Source organism: Podarcis erhardii, assembly GCF_964252035.2.
Source record: "Podarcis erhardii genome assembly, chromosome: 14".
In the NCBI taxonomy this organism is placed as follows: domain Eukaryota; kingdom Metazoa; phylum Chordata; class Lepidosauria; order Squamata; family Lacertidae; genus Podarcis; species Podarcis erhardii.
In genome coordinates this window covers 53259597-53270196 of record NC_138503.1, presented here as the reverse complement: position 1 = coordinate 53270196, position 10600 = coordinate 53259597, and the positions used below count along the sequence as shown (strand labels likewise).

The 10600-nt window shown below is 51.5% G+C and overlaps 1 protein-coding gene across 1 annotated transcript in view; it reads left to right on the top strand.

The window, feature by feature from the left end:
- The first annotated feature begins 256 nt into the window (after positions 1-256).
- Positions 257-10600, top strand: part of RADIL (Rap associating with DIL domain) — a 75727-nt gene continuing 65383 nt past the window's right edge. The window contains exon 1 of the mRNA XM_081839583.1: positions 257-367. The gene's annotated coding sequence lies outside the window, so the exon portion shown is untranslated. The remainder of the gene's footprint in view (positions 368-10600) is intronic.

The following is a 10600-nucleotide window of genomic DNA, read 5'->3' as shown; positions in this document are numbered from 1 at the left end:
GCCGCCCTGAGCCCGGCTTCGGCTGGGGAGGGCGGGATATAAATAAAATTTATTATTATTATTTATTATTATTATTAAACACGGGGCAGGTACTGCGTACCTGAGAGTACCCCCAGAAAAAAACCATCCCAGCTGTTCCTAATCCTGGCTTCTCCGCCTGGCTCTTCCGCCCATCCGCCACGTGGCGGCGCCGCGACCCGCTCGGCTGCCGCCTCCGCTCGGGGCTCATCTCCGCCCCGGCGGCCGGGACGTGCGCTCGGAGCGGGAGGGCGAAGGAGCCTCGGCCGGACTCGCCTCCTCCGGAGCTGCCAGGGCGCCCGACGCCCACGATGCCCCGGGCGCCGCACGGAGGAGGACGCCGCGGGAGGTGAGTGGCTGGATCGGGGCACTTGGGGATGCGCCCTGGAAGGTGGCACCGGAGTGGCGCCGCGAAGCGCAAGGGCGAAGCGGGGGATGGAGGTGGTTGTTGCTGCCTGAGCGCAATTTGGGGAGGAAAGGAGAGGGGCGGGGTGGGGATTCCAAGGAGGGGCTCCCCTCCTCGCCCCCCAAAAGAGAGAAAAACTGTTCCGAGCAGTGGGTGCAAAGGAATTCGGGCTCCGCCGACGTGCCAAGCGGCGGAGCCAGAAAGTGGGACAGGTTGACATAGAGACGGAGTTCGCGGCGTCCGCAAACACACCAGCGCGCCGCGCGCACGGTCGGGTTGCAGTGCAAGCGCGGATCCCGAGATCCCAGCCAGGGACTGGGAAGGGAAGGGGTCAGGATCAGGATCAGTGCCGGATTTAGAAGAAGCTAAACAAGCTATAACTTAGGGCCCCACTCTCTTGCCCCCCCCCCCAAAAAAAAATTTAAAGGGGGAAAAACAATGTACATTTCCAAAATATAAGATAAACAAATAAAATAAAACTTACCTACAGCAAAAGTATTTTGTGTTGTGTAGGCTCCTGTGATGTAAGTAAGGAGCCCCACCTGATAGCCTGCTTCCTAAAAGATCACTGCTTTGCTCATTTCTATATATAGGGTACCTACAAAAAATATCAGGAGTCCCTTTACCTTTACCTTCACATAAAATATGCATTTTATGATAAAATAGATGTTTCGTTATGTGCATGAGATACCTATTAGGTCCATAAATTGCCATATAGCATATAGTCAACACAAAAAACAGCGGCAATTTGTTGTTGGCAATGGACAGCTGGACATTTAAGGGCCCCATTGCCTTCAGGAGCTTAGGGCCTCATCAAACCTAAATCCAGCCCTGGTCAGGATCCGTGCCCCGGACCCTTGAGATCGTTGAACGCAGGTTTTTTAAAAAAGATAGTGCGCTTTCATAGCCCTGAGGTGGACAGGAAGGAACAAGGACATAAGAAAATAATAGTAATAATAGTAATAGTAATACTACTACTACTACTACTAATAATAATATTTATACCCCGCCCATTTGGCTGGCTGCACTTCCCAAGCCACTCTGGGCGGCTTCCAACAAAATATTAAAATACAGTAATGCACCAAACATTAAAAGCTTCCCTAAACAGGGTTGCTTTCAGAGGCTGGCTGCAAAAAGGCTGGCTGCAGGATCAGGCCAGTGGCCAAATACTCCCAATGATGCAGGAATGTGGATAGACTGCCTCTGGAGCTGGAGGCTCTGTAAAAAGAGGCTGGCCACCGCATCAGGTCAGTGGCCCAAGTAGTCCAGCATTGTGTCCTCTCAGTGGCCAACCAGGTGCCTCTTCAGGGAAACCTGCAGCAAGCAGGAACTGGGCACATGTGCCCTCTTCTCCCGACCTGAATCTTCCAGGAACTGGGGTTCAGGAGTATTTCTGCCTCTGAGTGTGGAGGCAGAGGAGAGCTGTTCTGACTATGTGGCCATCAAGAGCCCTCTTCTCCTCCTCTTCCTCCATGGCAAGTGGCGCTAGGAGAGATGTTTCCTCCATGTTTAGCCTGGAGAAGAGGAGGTTAAGGGGTGATATGATAGCCGTGTTCAAATATATAAAAGGATGTCACATAGAGGAGGGAGAAAGGTTGTTTTCTGCTGCTCCAGAGAAGCGGACACGGAGCAATGGCTCCAAACTACAAGAAAGAAGATTCCACCTTTACATTAGGAAGAACTTCCTGACAGTAAGAGCTGTTCGACAGTGGAATTTGCTGCCAAGGAGTGTGGTGGAGTCTCCTTCTTTGGAGGTCTTTAAGCAGAGGCTTGACAACCATATGTCAGGAGTGCTCTGATGGTGTTTCCTGCTTGGCAGGGGGTTGGACTCGATGGCCCTTGGGGTCTCTTCCAACTCTAGGATTCTATGATTCTATGATTCCACCCACGGAAAGCGACAGGTTTGTGAGGCTGGGATCCAAAGTCGGTCGTTACCCCAGATTAATTAAGCAGCTAATAGAAGCATTTCAGACAGAGTGCTTCCAAAGGGGAACTTGCAAGCTCAGCTGACTTGCGAAAGGTCTGGACTGAGTTTGGCCCATAGCTTTGACACTCAAAGTTTATGTCTTTAGGACCCACCTTATTTTTACAGTTGGAAGTTCGTGTGTGCTGGGCCCAGGGGTAACCCAAGCAACGCAGTCCAGGTCCGGTCCCGAATCCAAGGGTTCCACTAGGAGTCAGTACGACAGGGCCATGCAGGAAACTGGGCTAGGTCAGGCACAGGATCACCAGCAGCAACATTGTTCCCACAACCTGGGGCGGGGTCTGACAGCCTTTTATCTCTGTTGGGGTAACAGCCGGTCCTGATCCCCCAGCGACTCACCTCCCTGTCTCGCCCAAAGGCAAGCACTCCTCCTGTGAGTACTCAGGTCTCTCCTTCTCTCAGACCTCAGTCTCTGCAGCTCGGGAGACTTCAGTGGGTTACTAGACCCAGAGGCCGCCTCAGCCTCCCCTGACCCAACCAGTAGTGGAGCAGCTGTAAGTGATGGCCCAGCTGGAGGCAACGAGGTCATCCCTGCATCTGGAGCCAGGGCAGGCTCAGGCCCCTGACTCGGCCCAGCTGGTGTTTGTTGCAGGGGAACCTGTGCAGACTGGGGCTCTTCAAAATCAGGCCCCAGACTCGCTTCAGATGCCACCTGAGGCAAAGGATCTGGTGCGGACTGAGACTCCTCTGGCTCCAAGTCCGAGCCCGAGTCCCAGGCCATCACATTGTGGAATCATGTAATCATCAAATCGTCAAGTTGGAATGGACCCTGGAGGTCCTCTATTCCAACCCCCTGCAATGCCCGGGACCACAGCTGACGGGTGTCCATCTAACCACTGCTTGAAAACCTCTGGCAAAGGAGAAGAGGCTTAGAGTCCATCGCTGAGTTGTTCTAAGGTGTTTTAATGCTGCAACCTGCCATGGAACTTTAGGGTGAAGGCTGGGGGATCGGTAATAATAATACGGTACTAATAGCAACATGGGTGCCCGGGATGGGAACACAGGTCCCAGGGGACAGGGGTGGACTTTGGTAATATGGCGCCCTGAGCGAGGACAAAAATTGACACCCTAAAAATTTATTGGGGGCCCTCTCAGTTTCTGTTCTGCGCTGGCTCTCAAGTGTTCTATGTTCTAGCTGCAGTAACTCAATCGCCCGTCTGACCGGGGCCTAACTCTGATTAGGAACCCGTATAAATATAGGTGGTGTTTTTGGTGGTGGTGTTGTTGTTGTTGTTGTTACAGTCATACCTTGGGTTACAGATGCTTCAGGTTGTGTTTTTTCAGGTTATGGACGCGCCAAAACCCAGAAGTACCGGAACGGGTTACTTCCAGGTTTCGGCAGTCGTGCATGCGCAGAAGTACTAAATCGCAACCCGAGCATGTGCAGAGGCGGCAATGTGGGTTGCGAATGCTGCGGGTTGCGAACGTGCCTCCCACACAGATTGTGTTCGCAACCCGAGCGTCCACTGTAGTAGTATTATTATTATTATTATTATTATTATTATTATTATTATTATTTTATTTTGTGCTCCCTTGGCTTGGCACCTTGTGCGGAGGAGGAAACGATTCTTAAACCGCACTGGGAACTGTAGCACTGGGAGGGGATGGTGCTGTCCCAGCTACAATCCTCAATAGACATCCCAGGACTCTTGGGGACTGTTTAAAGCGGGGCCGTTTTGGTTCTAATGCATCGTGCCAACGTGGCCACAGATACCTACCTAAAAGCCATGCTAATAGAGCAGGCGCACACAGGCAGAACCGGCTGTTGTGTGGGGGCATCAGAAGTGGGGCCTGCAAGTCCAGGAGTGATGTTTGCAGCTAGATTAGTGGGGGGTTAGTGGGAGATATTTGGGGAAAGGCCCATGCAGAATATTCCTGGTCCAGTCCCTGCTGACATCTCTGGGAGAGGATTCTCTCTCAAACTCTAGAGAGCTGCTGCCAGCCTGTGTGGACAGCACTGAGCCTGATGGACCAATGTTCTGACTCTGCAGAAAGCAGCCTCTCCGATGGCTGCGCAAGACCTGCAGCACAGGCTGACCTTGAGATGTCCGTCGAGGCAGACGGACCGGAAAGGTGAGCTGGCGACCTGGACGCAGAGACGCTGAAATGGAGACGGGCAGAGAGGTGTGGGAATCAGGGGACGCGCCAGTGCGCAAAAGGAGCTCCTTGGCAGTGGAGCAGAAATGGACACGCAGGGGACGAGAAGGAAGGGAGGAAGCATCCTTGCCCTCGCAAGAGGGAGGAAAACCACACACAAAGCGGCGTGCGGTTTCACAAACGCATTTTCTCTCCCAGAGAATCCTGGGAAATGGACTTTCTTAATGGATGCCTGCTATGGATGCTTCAGCTGAGATTCCTGCATTGTAGGGGGATAGGATTGATGACCCCTGGGGTCTCCTCCAGCTCTACGATTATTCTGTGGTTTTATAAGGGCTATGGGGAATGGTAGTTCTGCGAGGTGTGAACTGTTAGAATTCCTGCTCCGTGTCTGCAGTCATGGGATTGTTGTCGATCACATGCCAGTGTATGTTTTGACTCCACAGAGTGGGAAGTGACAGAGACAGGATGTTTGTGTTCCTGTGTTCTGTGAAGTGGGACTGTTGTCCTTTGCTCTTTTTCTCTTTGCTGTCTGATGCTAGAGAGAGAGGGAGCCATGTTGCAGTGCTCCGTGTGTGTTTAGATGTAAATAAAGTAGATTAGCCAAAATGCTGAGTTGCTGAGGTCTGTTACACCAACTGCGAAGACTCTGCGGATCCCTAAGTGTGCCAGTGTCGGTTGGCATCGGTCACTGTAGAGGAAACTTTATGAAGCTCCCGAATGAGGAGCAGAGGAAAGTTGGCATCGGTCACTGCAGAGGAAAGTTTATGAAGCTCCCGAATAAAAGTCCAGGAGGGAGAGAACATGCCAGTCGGGCATGTGTCTCTGCCAGGGTCCTACTCGAGTGTAGGCTGGGGAATGGTAGCTCTGCGAGGTGTGAACTACAGCCCCCAGAATTCTTTGAGGGAAAGAATGTGCTTTGATTGGGCATCCAATGAGGCTGAGAACGGGAAGATTTGGGACAGATACAAGAAATAGAATAGAATTAGAATAGAATTTATTATTTATACCCCGCCCATCTGGCTGGGTTTCCCCAGCCACTCTGGGCGGCCTCCAATAAAGTATTAAAATACAGTAGTCTGTTAAACATTAAAAGCTTCCCTAAACAGGGCTGCCCTCGGATGTCTTCTAAAAGTCTGGTAGTTGTTCTTCTCTTTGATATCTGGTGGGAGGGCGTTCCACAGGGAAGGCGCCACTACCGAGAAGGCCTCTGTCTGGTTCCCTGTAACTTGGCTTCTTGCAGTGAGGGAACCGCCAGAAGGCCCTCTGCGCTGGACCTCAGTGTCCAGGTAGAATGATGGGGGTGGAGACCCTCCTTCAAATACTGTATACTGGGCTGAGGCCATTTAGGGCTTTCAAGGTCAGCACCAACACTTTGAATTGTGCTCGGAAACGTACTTGGAGCCAATGTAGGTCTTTCAAGACCAGTATTATGTGGTCTTGGCAGCCACTCCCAGTCACCAGTCTAGCTGCCACATTCTGGATTAATTGCAGTTTCCGGGTCACCTTCAAAGGTAGCCCCACGTAGAGCGCATTGCAGTAGTCCAAGCGGGGGATAACTAGAGCATGCACCACTCTGGCGAGACAGTCCGCAGGCAGATAGGGTCTCAGCCTACGTACCAGATGGAGCTGGTAAACAGCTGCCCTGGACACAGAATTGACCTGCTCCTCCATGGACAGCTGTGAGTCCAAAATGACTCCCAGGCTGCGCACCTGGTCCTTCAGGGGCACAGTTACCCCATTCAGGACCAGGGAGTCCTCCACACCTACCTGCCCCCTGTCCCCCCAAAAGAGTACTTCTATCTTGTCAGGATTCAACCTCAATCTGTTATCCACCACCCATCCTCCAACTGCCTCCAGACACTCACACAGGACCTTCACCACCTTCACTGGTTCTGATTTAAGAGAGAGGTAAAGCTGGGTGTCATCCGCATATTGAGGAACACCCAGCCCAAACCCCTGATGATCTCTCCCAGGGGTTGTATGTAGAGGAAATGTAAACTGTGGAACCCCCTGCTGCAGGAGGCAGGGACGGCCACCACCTCAGATGGCTTTAAAAGAAGGCAAATTCATTGAGGAGAGGGCTCTGCACTGCCTCCGCTGTCCTTCACACAACCCTGCTTCCCGGCTTCCCATGAGGGGCATCCGGTTGGCCCTTGTGAGAACGGGATGCTGGCCCAGATGGGCCACTGGCCTGATCCTGCCGGCTCTCCTTAGGTTCTTCTGTTTAAAGGGTTGCTGTGTACAGAGGCGACCAGCTCAGCAGCTGACACGAAGAGCCTGCCTCGTGTTTTCCATTCCCTCAGAAAGTGCAGCCAGGAAAAAAATAGCTGGACGACGAGTCGAGGCCCATCCGGTTGCTGTTGGTGACCAAGCTGGGCCTGGTGGTAGAAGCCGGGCCAGCTCCCAAGTGGACGGGGCCACGAACGAGGCTCTTTTGTCATTTGCGGGGTCTAAAACCATGCCCTAGGGCAGCAGTGGTCAACTGGACTCATGTGGGCTAGATTCCCCCACCACATATATTTCTATTTACAGCCCCCAAAGGCTCTTATATCAAAATAGTGAGGAAGGATTGTGTGTAAGAGTTAAGGTCCGTGCAGCTCCCACTGTACGCAAAAGGAAGGCTTTTTAAAAAGTCCGGTGTTACAACAAGGCAGATATTCAACAGGTGAAGCTTTTTCACCTGCTGAATTTCTGCCTGACTCAGGCACAGGAAGCCTCCAGCAACCTCAGTGGTTTCCCCCCACATTCTTTGTCTTTCTGTTTTCGGGGGCTTCCAGAAGACTGAGGGAGGCATGGATGGGGGGGTGGGGGAAATATGGGACCCTCTGCTCCCAATATGTTGTTTCACCCCCTTTAGCATTCTTGCCCTGCTGAGGCTGCCTGGGTTTCCCTGGGAAATGTTTGCAATACGTTCTGCGGCCATAGGGAGAAAACCCGGAGAAGCGTCAGGTAACTGAGCTGCTTGGGGAGTTTCTCTTTCCAGAGCTCTGTGTGATCAGCTAATTACGACAAAGTCATTATTGCTGTAATAAAACCGTCATTAGGCATCCCATTGAGACCTCTGCGTTAGCGCCAGGAACACTAGCAAATGCCACAGAGTCGCCTTATTTTCTTTTTCTGTTGGATTAAGAGCAAAAACCTGCATCGCTGCTTCTGTCCCCCCCAACCCCCTCCCTGGGCTGGGGAAGCAGTTGCAATTCCTATGCACTGTGTGATTTTTGAAGGAGCTCAATATTACATTTCAGGCATCAGCCCTGAGCTGAGCAGAAAAGGAAGGAAAATATTTTCAGGTTGCTATGTGCCCATATCAGGCTTGCAGGCGACTGGAAATTTATTTATTTATTGCATGAGGTTTAGATGCCGCTGGACTGCGTAAAAAAGAAACATTGCGGCGGTTTACAGTAAGAAAAAAGCAAGTGTCATTGTTGTTGTTGGCATCTGTCTGACAATGGAGTGTGCCTCCGGGGGTGAAGTCAAACCACTGCATTAGAAACTGACCTCCCCGGGGTGCAGACCTGGGCAGTGTGCATGGAAGTCCTGGGATGCCCAGCTGACGAGACACACAAGCACACACACACCCGGCCTCGCCAATGTGCTCCAAAAGAAAGTGGTGCAAGATATTTTGCACCAGCCTGATTGCAGCCGTTGCTGGAAGGAGGCATACAAGGTGCCACCCAACCGTCTTAGGGACTCCACTCTCGATTTATGAGGGACGTGGGTGGCACCGTGGTCTAAACCACAGAGCCTAGGGCTTGCTGATCAGAAGGTCGGCGGTTCGAATCCCCGTGACGGGGTGAGCTCCCGTTGTTCGGTCCCAGCTACTGCCAACCTAGCAGTTCGAAAGCACGTCAAAGTGCAAGTAAGTGCAAGTAGATAAATAGGTACCCCTCCTGCGGGAAGGTAAACGGCGTTTCCGTGCGCTGCTCTGGTTCACCAGAAGCGGCTTCGTCATGCTGGCCACATGTACGCCGGCTCCCTCGGCCAGTAAAGTGAGATGAGCGCCGCAACCCCAGAGTCGGCCACGACTGGACCTAATGGTCAGGGGTCCCTTTACCTTTACCTTTCCTCCTGAGCCTTTTCTTCTCCTGATGGTATCCCACAAGGTAGCGGAGGTTTAGGGTCAGTTTTCCTTCTCCCAGGTCGGCTCTCTTCCCAGGCGGATGAGCTCATCTGCCCCTCACTTCCTTCCACAGAAGGGGCAGAAACTGCTTTCTTGACAGTTGGACCCAGGGCCGGATTTAGGTTGGATGAGGCCCTAAGCTACTGAAGGTAACGGGGCCCTTGATATGTCCAGCTGTCCTTTGCCAACAACAAATTGTCGCTGTTTTTTGCGTTGAATATATGCTATATGGTAATATATGGACCTCATAGGTATCTCAAGCCATTTGCGCATGTTGCCATGCAACCAGTCCATGCAGAATGTAGGCACCCTATATATAGAAAGGAGCAAACCAGTGATATTTGAGGGAGCAGGCTAGCAGGCGGGCCCCATGACTTACACTATAGGAGCCTACACAAGACAAGACACTCTTGCTGCCTGTAGGTTTTATTTTGTTTGTTTTTTATCTTATATTTTGGAAATGTACATCCAGTTTTTATTCCTTTAATTTTTTTGGGGTGCCCCCAAGAGAGTGGGGCCCTAAGCTATGGCTTGTTTAGCTTATACGTGAATCCGTCAGTGGTTGGACCTGCCATTGCTTTTGTCCGCTCAGTCTGCTGGAGCCTGTCTTTAATTGATCAGGCTGCAAATTAAACTGGGAAACCTGCCCCTAGCTGGAATTTCCTGGGCCTCCTGGAGGCTATCCGCCATCCGCTCTCTTGATGTTTTTGCATCACCGAACCAACTGCTCTCTTGAGGCCTTTGTCGCCTAGCGCTCAGCTGGCCGTTTAAGGGGAGCCGTTTGCCGAAAGAGGCCCGAGAAATTTCCGCTACCGAGACCTCATTGCAAAACCAGCCAGGGAACAAACGCTCCCTGGCGCCTCGCTCCACTTTCCATGTGTACCACCCTTGGCTCGGAATCGCACCAGCCTGCAGGAAGCTAACCATGTCGCTTGCTTGCAGCTGAGATGTTTTTGGTTCTGCAGTTTGCCACGTGTCCCCGGAGCTTCGCCGCCAGAGAGGCGATGCACCGAAGAAGATCCCCAGAAGCAGGCAGTGCGGAGAGCCTGGCACCAAGTGATTAGATTAGATTAGATTAGATTAGATAAATTTATTGTCATTGTCCGTATATACACAGTATACACAACAACGAAAATCAAACACCCAAGACCGGATTCACATACACATTTGCACGTATCTCCAACACTCTCATCCTATTCAGACATAATCTATTAAAACATACATAATCCAGAATATAACACAACCTATTAGAAGCATAGCATAACCTAAAACCTATCTCATTCCTTACTACTCACTGCTTGCTATTTCTTACAACTGGCCCTGAGATCATTATTTAGTGCAATCAGAGCTCTTGGATAGAAACTATTCAGAAGGCGTGTGGTTCGTGTTTTCATTGTCCTGTATCTTCTGCCCGAAGGCAACAGTTCAAAGAGGTTGTGAGCAGGATGGGTGGGATCTCTCAGGATATTGTGTGACTTCGCTGGGTGCTGCAGTGCAATGCCCACCTTGGGGAGGGAGGGCACCTAAACTTAGCTGCTGAAAGGGAAGCTTTGCTTTGCACCCTCGCTCTGCCCCACCTCCCTGCACATTTTCTTTGCAGTGTTGGCACCCTCCTCTCTCCCACATTGTGGGTGCTGGAAGGCTCTACTTCTCCCCTCTCTGAGCTCTCCGCTGAAGGCCTCTGAGGGGGCCAAAGTTGTCCCAATCAATCCCTATCCTCTTGCCCCCAGCGCCCAGGGCTGGCAATATGCAAAGGAGAAAGGGAAGATCTGGAGGGGCAAAGAGGAAAGACCCAACATACTCCAAATGCAAAAATTTAAGAAAATTAAAACCCACCCCGTTTGTTCGTTTGCATGGCTCACACCATCATTGCAGGTTTTGCTCAGGGTGGGGCGGTGGAACAGACTACAAACCGTCCAGTGTTTCTCCTCTGAAAATAGGGAAGTCCTATTCCATAATAATAACAGCAATA